This window comes from Gossypium hirsutum, chromosome D03 (assembly GCF_007990345.1).
Source record: "Gossypium hirsutum isolate 1008001.06 chromosome D03, Gossypium_hirsutum_v2.1, whole genome shotgun sequence".
In the NCBI taxonomy this organism is placed as follows: domain Eukaryota; kingdom Viridiplantae; phylum Streptophyta; class Magnoliopsida; order Malvales; family Malvaceae; genus Gossypium; species Gossypium hirsutum.
This window is the reverse complement of record NC_053439.1, coordinates 20,029,861-20,040,875: the sequence shown is the minus strand read 5'-3', so window position 1 is coordinate 20,040,875 and position 11,015 is coordinate 20,029,861.

Below are 11,015 nucleotides of genomic sequence, written 5' to 3'. Positions count from 1 at the left end.
AGTCAGTCTATCAACAACAACCCAAATCGCATCCTTCTTACTTGCTGACAATGGCAGTCCGGACACAAAGTCCATTGTGACTCGATCCCATTTCCACTCGGGTATCATGATCGGCTGAAGTAATCCTGAAGGCACTTGATGTTCCGCTTTCACTTGTTGACATATTAAACATCTCGAAACAAAGTCGGAGATGTCTCGTTTCATACCATGCCACCAAAACCAACGTTTCAAATCGTTGTACATTTTCGTACTCCCCGGGTGAATTGACATTCGGCTACAATGGCCTTCGTTCAGAATCATCGAAATGAGTTCCGAATTCCTTGGAACGCACAAACGACTTCTGAACCTCAAACAATCATCATCATTAATTTGAAACTCCGATTCCTTGTTCGGAACACACTCAGCCCGTTTTGCAACCAATTCATCATCAACTTTCTGGGCTTCACGAATTTGATGAATCAATAATGGTTTGGCTTTTAATTCAGCTACTAACACATTGTCGGGTAGAACAGACAAGTGCACATTCATCGCTCGTAAAGCAAACAATGATTTCCGGCTTAAGGCGTCCGCAACCACATTAGCCTTTCCCGGGTGGTAATCAATGACAAGCTTGTAATCTTTCAACAACTCAAGCCAACGTCTTTGTCGCAGATTTAAGTCTCTTTGAGTCATCAAATATTTGAGACTTTTGTGATCCGAAAATACATGGCACTTTTCACCAAATAAGTAATGTCGCCATATTTTTAAAGCAAATACGATGGCAGCTAGTTCAAGGTCATGGGTCGGATAATTTTTCTCATGTGGCTTTAATTGTCTCGACGCATAGGCCACCACTCGACCTTCTTGCATCAATACGCAACACAACCCAAGTAGGGATGCGTCACTATAAATGACAAACTCTTTGCCTGATTCGGGTTGCACTAAAATTGGAGCTTCAGTCAAATAAGTTTTTAGTTGATCGAAACCTTTCTGACATTTCTCCGTCCATTCGAACTTAACATCCTTTTGAAGTAGCTTCGTCATTGGTGTGGCTATCGCCGAGAAACCTTTTACAAATCGTCGGTAATGACCGGCGAGCCCCAGGAAGCTCCGAACTTCGGTAATATTTCTTGGAGGTTTCCAGTTAAGTATGGCTGAAATCTTGTTCGGGTCAACTCGAATACCCGATGCGGATACCACGTGACCCAAGAAGCTAACCTCTATTAACCAGAACTCACACTTACTGAACTTAGCATATAACTGCTTATCCCGCAAAATTTGCAACACTAGTCTCAGGTGCTCAGCATGTTCGGTCTCATCTCTTGAATAGACCAAGATGTCATCAATGAACACAACTACGAACCGATCCAAATATGGTCTGAAGATCCGATTCATCAAATCCATAAATACCGCAGGGGCATTAGTGAGCCCAAATGGCATCACTAAGAATTCGTAGTGACCATATCTCGTTCTGAAGGCAGTTTTGGGTATGTCCGAATCTCGAATTCGCAACTGATAATAGCCCGATCTCAAATCTATTTTTGAGAACACTGAGGCTCCCTTCAGTTGGTCGAACAAATCATTGATACGCGGTAACGGATATTTGTTCTTTATCGTCACTTTATTCAGTTGACGATAGTCAATGCACAACCTCATGGTTCCGTCCTTCTTTTTCACGAACAATACTGGTGCACCCCAAGGTGAGAAGCTTGGTCGAGCGAAACCTCTATCCGTCAATTCTTGCAACTGAGCTTTCAACTCTTTTAACTCGGTTGGTGCCATACGATACGGAGCCATCGAAATCGGCGTAGTCCCAGGTACAAGCTCAATACCAAACTCTATCTCCCGAACAGGTGGTAAACCCGGTAATTTTTCAGGAAAAACATCCGGGTATTCACAAACCACCGGCACAGATTCGGGTTTCTTTTCTAATTCTTTGTCATCAAGTACATACGCAAGGTATGCTTCGCACCCTTTTCTTACATATTTCTGGGCCAACATTGAGGATATTACAGCTGGCAACCCATCCAAGTCCGTAGACTCAACTCGGATTACTTCGTTATTTGCGCACCTCAATTCAATAGTCTTGCTTTTGCAATTCACAACCGCATCATGCACGGTCAACCAATCCAACCCGAGAATAACATCAAATTCATTAAACGGCAAAAGCATCAAGTCCGCCGAAAAACAGGAACCTCGAATTACTAGGGGACATTTCTTACACACTTTGTCGACAAGCACGTAACGACCCAAGGGATTTGACACCCGAATTACGAACTCAGTAGACTCAATAGGTAAAGTCTTACTGGATGCTAAGGTTTCACATATGTAAGAATGAGTAGAACCGGGGTCAATCAAAGCAATTACATTAGTATCAAAGAGAGTAAAAGTACCGGTAATAACATCAGGCGAAGAAAAATCCTCGCGGGCACGTATAGCATAAGCTCTAGCAGGCGCACGAGCCTCGGATTTGGTCGTAGCATCTCTAGATCCTCTCTGACCACCACCAGCATTGCCCGTATTTCCAGATGGTCTACCTCGAGCAGTGGTAGCACCCGGTTTCCCACTCTGATTTACATTCTGTTCAGACAACCTCGGGCAATCTTTAATGAAGTGGTCAACTGATCCGCAGTTGTAACAGGAGCGGTCAGGGAATCTACAACTCCCCGAATGCCATTTACCGCAATATCGACATTTCGTTCTGTCTCGACGTTCATTCTCAACACTGGCGACTGAAGTGCCTCGTGTACCCACAGGGGGTCGATCACGATCTCGTCTAAAAAGGCCCGAAGTGCCTCTCGACCAGCCCACATCATCTCGAAATTTCTTTGATGCTTGTTGAAGAGACTTTCCCGAAGATCTTTTACGAAACTCTCCAGTTCCCACATCAACTTTTTGTTTTTCTTTTCTAAGCTCTTCGGCTTTACAAGCTCGCTCGACAAGTACTACGAACTCTGGTATTTCAAGAACGCCAACGAACATTTTTATATCTTCATTCAGCCCATCCTCGAAGCGTTTACACATGATAGCCTCGGACGAAACACATTCCCGAGCGTATCTACTAAGTCTAACAAATTTTCGCTCGTAATCAGTAACTGACATAGAGCCTTGCTTAAGCTCAAGAAATTCCTTCCGTTTTTGATCAACAAATCTCTGACTGATATACTTTTTCCGAAACTCAGTTTCGAAAAACTCCCAAGTTACTTGCTCTCGGGGCACAACAGAAGTCAGAGTACTCCACCAATAGTAGGCAGAATCGCGTAGCAAGGAGATAGTACACTTTAGGCATTCATCGGGTGTACAAGATAGCTCATCGAGTACCCGGATAGTGTTGTCCAACCAAAATTCAGCTTGCTCGGCATCATCGCTGTCCGTAGCTTTAAATTCAGTAGCCCCATGTTTTCGGATTCTGTCAACTGGGGGCTTATTTGACCTTATTTGGTCAGTTTCTGGAGGTATTGTAGGTGCGGGGGTGGTATTTGTCGGGAATGGAGGTTGTGGAACAGCCGTATTAGTTCGAATGTATTGGTTGAACCAATCATTCATCACGCTATAGAAAGCTTGTCTAGCTTCATCATTCGGGTTACTAGCATTAGGTTGAGAGTCCGCCGGCGCTGTCCCTTGTGCGGGAGCAGGCGCTACACTCTCAAGATCAACTTGCTTCACATTACCAACCCTTATGTACATACACAAAAGATCAACTTAGCCAAAGGCCGGTAGCTCGTTTATCAACTGAGCGAATACTTATTTGTAAGGGCTCAACTAAATTCAAGCACATACGAAACATACCTCAATGTTGGCATGTTTCTAGAGTATTTACTGAAATTTTTACAGCAAGATCATTCATTCCCAAATCACATACCTTCGGAATTTAACCGGATATAGCTACTCGTTCAAATGCCTTCGGGACATAGCCCGGTTATAGTAACTCGCACAATTGCCTTCGGGACTTAACCCGGATTTAGTAACTCGCGCAAATGCCTTCGGGCTTAGCCCGGAATTAGTATCTCGCACAAATGCCTTCGGATCTTAGTCCGGATATGGTCACTTAGCACAAAGCCTTCGGGACTTAGCCCGGACATCATTCAAATAACCATGCACATTTAACAATAAATCATGGCACATTCGTATTTCGTTTTCGTTAGCAAAACTCAAACGCAAGACATTTATCATTCTTGCAATTTCGGCTCAATAGCCACACAAAGAGCATGATTTTAATTTGCTTAAAACATGATCTAATCAAATCATAATTTAAGCTCTTTTACTCAAGAACTTACCTCGGGTGTTGTCGAACGATTCTGATAGCTATTCGACCACTTTTTCCTTCCCTTTATCGGATTTAGTTCCCCTTTACTCTTGAGCTTAATTAAACAAATAAATTGATTTAATCATTTAAGCATCGAAAAGAGGAACACAAGGCACTTAGCCCATATTTATACATTAGACATTAAAGTCACATATGTACGGAATCATGAATCAAACTCAACATTTTAGCTAATTTTTCCCCCTTGACCGAATTTTCTAAGCCAAGACAAAAGCATCAATATGCTTGCCTCTAACCGAATACATGCAACACCAATCTCCTTCCTATGGCCGAATATGCATGTCTATGTTGGGGCCGATTTCAACACTTAATACATTCTACAAGTATGGTCACTTGTATTGACTAAACACCCTTTTGTCTCAAGTTCAAAACTTGGCTAATACACACATATATACACTAGTAAAGCATCCTCTCCCTTTCCATCAATTTAACACATTCATTACTCATTAATATACAAAAATTATATTCGGCCTTAGCACACAACTTGCTAGCCGATTCTTCTCCATCTAGCAACCAATGCACATATGTGCTCACTCAAAAATGCTAAAAAGAAGATTCAAGAATCATCAATCCACCATCACATGCATCATTAACAAGCTTCATATTTAGCATGCAATGGCATTAACACAAAATCTACCTAGGCCGAATATCATCCCCATGACATAGCAAAGATTTGAACCATGGGCTAATTAGAACTCAAGCTAGCAACTAAAAACATGCATGAATCTCATGGCACAACCTCAAACATACCTTGATCTAGATACAAGTATGGCCATACCTCCTCCTAATCCTCTTCCAAACCAAACATGAAGCAAGAACTCCTTCCTCCTTCCTTAGAATTTTCGGCCAAATGAAGATGAAAAAGGATGAACAAAATTTTCTCTTTTCTTTTCTTTAACTCACGGCAATGGGGGGGGAAACAACCACACACTTTTTTTTTGTTTTCATCATATTCCCTTTCATTATTTTATGCCCATGCTCCTTATTTTATTTTTTTCCACCCATGATGCACCAACACAACATGTCTATGACATGTCTTGCCCATCACACTTGGTCTACCATGCTTGTCATGGCCGGCCACTACTAATTAGGGGGAATTTGACATGCAAGTCCCCCCTTTTTATTTCATGCACTAATAGGTCCTTATGCTTCGACCTATCACATTTCAAAAATGTCGCACATAAGTCCTATTGACTAAATTCATATGCAATAGACTAAATCGAAGCTTGAAATTTTCACATATTCATAATTACATATTCTATACAATAAATATCACATTCAAACATTTCGGTGACTCGGTTTAGCGGTCCCGAAACCACTTCCCGACTAGGGTCAATTTTGGGCTGTGACATACTGCCTCGAATTTACGATTTTTTTGACCAGTTGAAAGGTGCCACAGTTTTCTCGAAGATTGATCTTTATTCTGGCTATTATCAATTACGAGTGAAAGATTTGGATGTGCCGAAAACTACATTTAGAACCAGGTCCGGTCACTATGAATTTCTTGTGATGCTGTTTGGTTTAACTAATGCACCTCCAGTATTTATGGATTTGATGAACAGAATCTTCAGATCGTATTTAGATAGATTTTTTGTGGTATTTATTGATGATATTTTGATATATTCTTGAGATGAGACTGAACATGCCGAGCATTTGAGAATTGTTCTGCAAACCTTGTCGGATAAACAATTATTAGCTAAATTTAGCAAATATGAGTAATGGCTTCGAGAAGTTGGATTTCTAGGACACATAATATCGGTTGAAGGCATCAGATTTGATCTGAGTAAAATTTCAGTGGCTGTTGACTAGAAACCACCGTGAAACATATCTGAAGTCAGGAGTTTTCTAGGATTAGCTGGTTATTACCAGATATTTGTAAAAAGGTTCTCGTCGATAGCTACACTGATGACGCAATTATCAGAGAAAGATGTGAAGTTTGAATGGTCTGATAAATGTCAACAAAGTTTTAACCAGTTGAAAGAATTGTTGATTGAAGCACCAGTTCTGGTTTAGCCTTAATCAGGTAAAGAACTTGTGATTTTTAGGGATGCATCATTGAATGGGTTAGATTGTGTTTTAATGCAAGAAGGAAAAACGATAACTTATGCTTCCAGAAGTTTGAATAAGTACCAGTGGTTTGCGAGTATCTCGATACATTTCTAGAGGAGTTACTTGGATTATCGCCGAATAGACAGGTCGAGTTTGCTATAGAACTTGTACCGAGAACATCAACGAGATCGATAACACCTTAGAGAATGGCTCCTATACAGTTAAAAGAGTTGAAAACACAGTTACAAGAATTGACAGACATGGGTTTTGCTCGACCTAGTTTTTCACCATGGGGTGCACTGGTTTTGTCTATTAAGAAAACAGATGGATCGATGAGATTATGCATTGATTACCCTCAGCTTCAAAAAAGTTACAATCAAGAACAAATATCCACTGCCTCGAATTTACGATTTGTTTGACCAGTTGCAAGGTGCCACAGTTTTCTCGAAGATTGATCTTTATTCTGGCTATTATCAATTACGAGTGAAAGATTTGGATATGCCGAAAACTACATTCAGAACCAGGTACGGACACTATGAATTTCTTGTGATCCTATTTGGTTTAACGGAAGCACCTACAGTATTTTATGGATTTGATGAACAGAATCTTCAGACCGTATTTAGATAGATTTGTTGTGGTATTTCTTGATGATATTTTGATATATTCTTGAGATGAGACTAAACAATACTCGATTTGGATGTGCTTAAAACTACATTTAGAACCAGGTCCGGACACTATGAATTTCTTGTGATGCTGTTTGGTTTAACTAACGCACCTCCAATATTTATGGATTTGATGAACAGAATCTTCAGACCGTATTTAGATAGATTTTTTATGGTATTTATTGATGATATTTTTATATATTCTTGAGATGAGACTGAACATGCCGAGCATTTGAGAATTGTTCTGCAAACCTTACCGGATAAAAAATTATTAGCTAAATTTAGCAAATATGAGTATTGGCTTCGAGAAGTTGGTTTTCTAGGACACATAATATCGGCTGAAGGCATCAGAGTTGATCTGAGTAAAATTTCAGTGGTTGTTGACAAGAAACCACCGTGAAACATATCTGAAGTCAGGCGTTTTCTAGGATTAGCTGGTTATTACCAGATATTTGTAAAAAGGTTCTCGTCGATAGCTACACTGATGACGCAATTATCAAAGAAAGATGTGAAGTTTGAATGGTCTGATAAATGTCAACAAAGTTTTAACCAGTTGAAAGCATTGTTGATTGAAGCACCAGTTCTGGTTTAGCCTTAATCAGGTAAAGAATTTGTGATTTTTAGGGATGCATCATTGAATGGGTTAGATTGTGTTTTAATGCAAGAAGGAAAAACGATAACTTATGCTTCTAGAAGTTTGAATAAGTACCAGTGGTTTGCGAGTATCTCGATACATTTCTAGAGGAGTTACTTGGATTATCGCCGAAGAGACAGGTCGAGTTTGCTATAGAACTTGTACCAAGAACATCACCGAGATCAATAACACCTTAGAGAATGGCTCATATACAGGTAAAAGAGTTGAAAGCACAGTTGCAAGAATTGACAGACATGGGTTTTTCTCGACCTAGTTTTTCACCATGGGGTGCACTGGTTCTGTCTATTAAGAAAACAGATGGATCGATGAGATTATGCATTGATTACCCTCAGCTTCAAAAAGTTACAATCAAGAACAAATATCCACTGCCTCGAATTTACGATTTGTTTGACCAGTTGAAAGGTGCCACAGTTTTCTCGAAGATTGATCTTTATTCTGGCAATTATCAATTACGAGTGAAAGATTTGGATGTGCCAAAAACAACATTTAGAACCAGGTACGGACACTATGAATTTCTTGTGATCCTGTTTGGTTTAACTGAAGCACCTACAGTATTTTATGGATTTGATGAACACAATCTTCAGACCGTATTTAGACAGATTTGTTGTGGTATTTATTGATGATATTTTGATATATTCTTGAGATGAGACTAAACAATGCTCGATTTGGATGTGCTTAAAACTACATTGAGAACCAGGTCCGGACACTATGAATTTCTTGTGATGCTGTTTGGTTTAACTAATGCACCTCCAGTATTTATGGATTTGATGAACAGAATCTTCAGACCGTATTTAGATAGATTTTTTGTGGTATTTATTGATGATATTTTTATATATTCTTGAGATGAGACTGAGCATGCCGAGCATTTGAGAATTGTTCTACAAACCTTGCCGGATAAACAATTAGTAGCTAAATTTAGCAAATATGAGTATTGGCTTCGAGAAGTTGGTTTTCTAGGACACATAATAACGGCTGAAGGCATCAGAGTTGATCTGAGTAAAATTTCAGTGGCTGTTGACTAGAAACCACCGTGAAACATATCTGAAGTCAGAAGTTTTCTAGGATTAGCTGGTTATTACCAGAGATTTGTAAAAAGGTTCTCAATGATAGCTACACTGATGACGCAATTATTACAGAAAGATGTGAAGTTTGAATGGTCTGATAAATGTCAACAAAGTTTTAACCAGTTGAAAGCATTGTTGATTGAAGCACCAGTTCTGGTTTAACCTGAATCAGGTAAAGAATTTGTGATTTTTAGGGATGCATCATTGAATGGGTTAGATTGTGTTTTAATGCAAGAAGGAAAAGCAGTAGCTTATGCTTCCAGAAGTTTGAATAAGTACCAATGGTTTGCGAGTATCTCGATACATTTCTAGAGGAGTTACTTGGATTATCGCCAAATAGACAGGTCGAGTTTGCTATAGAAATTGTATCGAGAACATCACTGAGATCGATAACACCTTAGAAATGGCTCCTATACAGTTAAAAGAGTTGAAAGCACAGTTGCACGAATTGACTGACATGGGTTTTGCTCGACCTAGTTTTTCACCTTGGGGTGCACTGGTTCTGTCTATTAAGAAAACGGACGGAACGATGAGATTATGCATTGATTACCCTCAGCTTCAAAAAGTTACAATCATGAACTATTATCCACTGCCTCGAATTTATGATTTTTTTGACCAACTGAAAGGTCCCTCGTATTCTCGAAGATTGATCTTTATTCTGGCTATTATAAATTACGAGTGAAAGATTTGGATGTGCCAAAAACTACATTTAGAACTAGATACGGACACTATGAATTTCTTGGGATCCTGTTTGGTTTAACTAAAGCACCTCCAGTATTTTATGGATTTGATGAACATAATCTTCAGACCGTATTTAGACAGATTTTGTTGTGGTATTTATTTAGGATCTTTTGATATATTCTTGAGATGAGACTGAAGAATGCTCGATTTGGATGTGCTTAAAACTACATTTTGCATCGGTCCGGACACTATGAATTTCTTGTGATGCCGTTTGGTTTAACTAATGCACCTCCAGTATTTATGGATTTGATGAATAGAATCTTCAGACCATATTTAGACATATTTTTTGTGGTATTTATTGATGATATTTTTATATATTCTTGAGATGAGACTGAACATGCCGAGCATTTGAGAATTGTTCTGCAAATCTTGCCGGATAAACAATTATTAGCTAAATTTAGCAAATATGAGTATTTGCTTCGAGAAGTTGGTTTTCTAGGACACATAATATCGGTTGAAGGCATCAGAGTTGATCTGAGTAAAATTTCAGTGGTTGTTGACTAGAAACCACAGTGAAACATATCTGAAGTCAGAAGTTTTCTAGGGTTAGCTGGTTATCACCAGAGATTTGTAAAAAGGTTCTCGTCGATAGCTACACTGATGACGCAATTATCAGAGAAAGATGTGAAGTTTGAATGGTCTGATAAATGTCAACAAAGTTTTAACTAGTTGAAAGAATTGTTGATTGAAGCACCAGTTCTGGTTTAGCCTTAATCAGGTAAAGAATTTGTGATTTTTAGGGATGCATCATTGAGGGTTAGATTGTGTTTTAATGCAAGAAGGAAAAACGATAACTTATGCTTCTAGAAGTTTGAATAAGTACCAGTGGTTTGCGAGTATCTCAATACTTTTCTAGAGGAGTTACTTGGATTATCGCTGAATAGACAGGTCGAGTTTGCTATAGAACTTGTACCGAGAACATCGCCGAGATCGATAACACCTTAGAGAATGGCTCCTATACAGTTAAAAGAGTTGAAAGCACAGTTGCAAGAATTGACAGACATGGGTTTTGCTCGACCTAGTTTTTCACCATGGGGTGCACTGGTTCTGTCTATTAAGAAAACAGACGGATCGATGAGATTATGCATTGATTACCCTCAGCTTCAAAAAGTTACAATCAAGAACAAATATCCACTGCCTCGAATTTACGATTTGTTTGACCAGTTGAAAGGTGCCACAGTTTTCTCGAAGATTGATCTTTATTCTGGCTATTATCAATTACGAGTGAAAGATTTGGATGTGCCGAAAACTACATTTAGAACCAGGTACGGACACTATGAATTTCTTGGGACCCTGTTTGGTTTAACTAAAGCACCTCCAGTATTTTATGGATTTGATGAACAGAATCTTCAGACCGTATTTAGACAGATTTGTTGTGGTATTTATTGATGATATTTTGATATATTCTTGAGATGAGACTAAACAATGCTCGATTTGGATGTGCTTAAAACTACATTTAGCACCAGGTCCAGACACTATGAATTTCTTGTAATGTTGTTTGGTTTAACTAATGCACCTCCAGTATTTATGGATTTGATGAA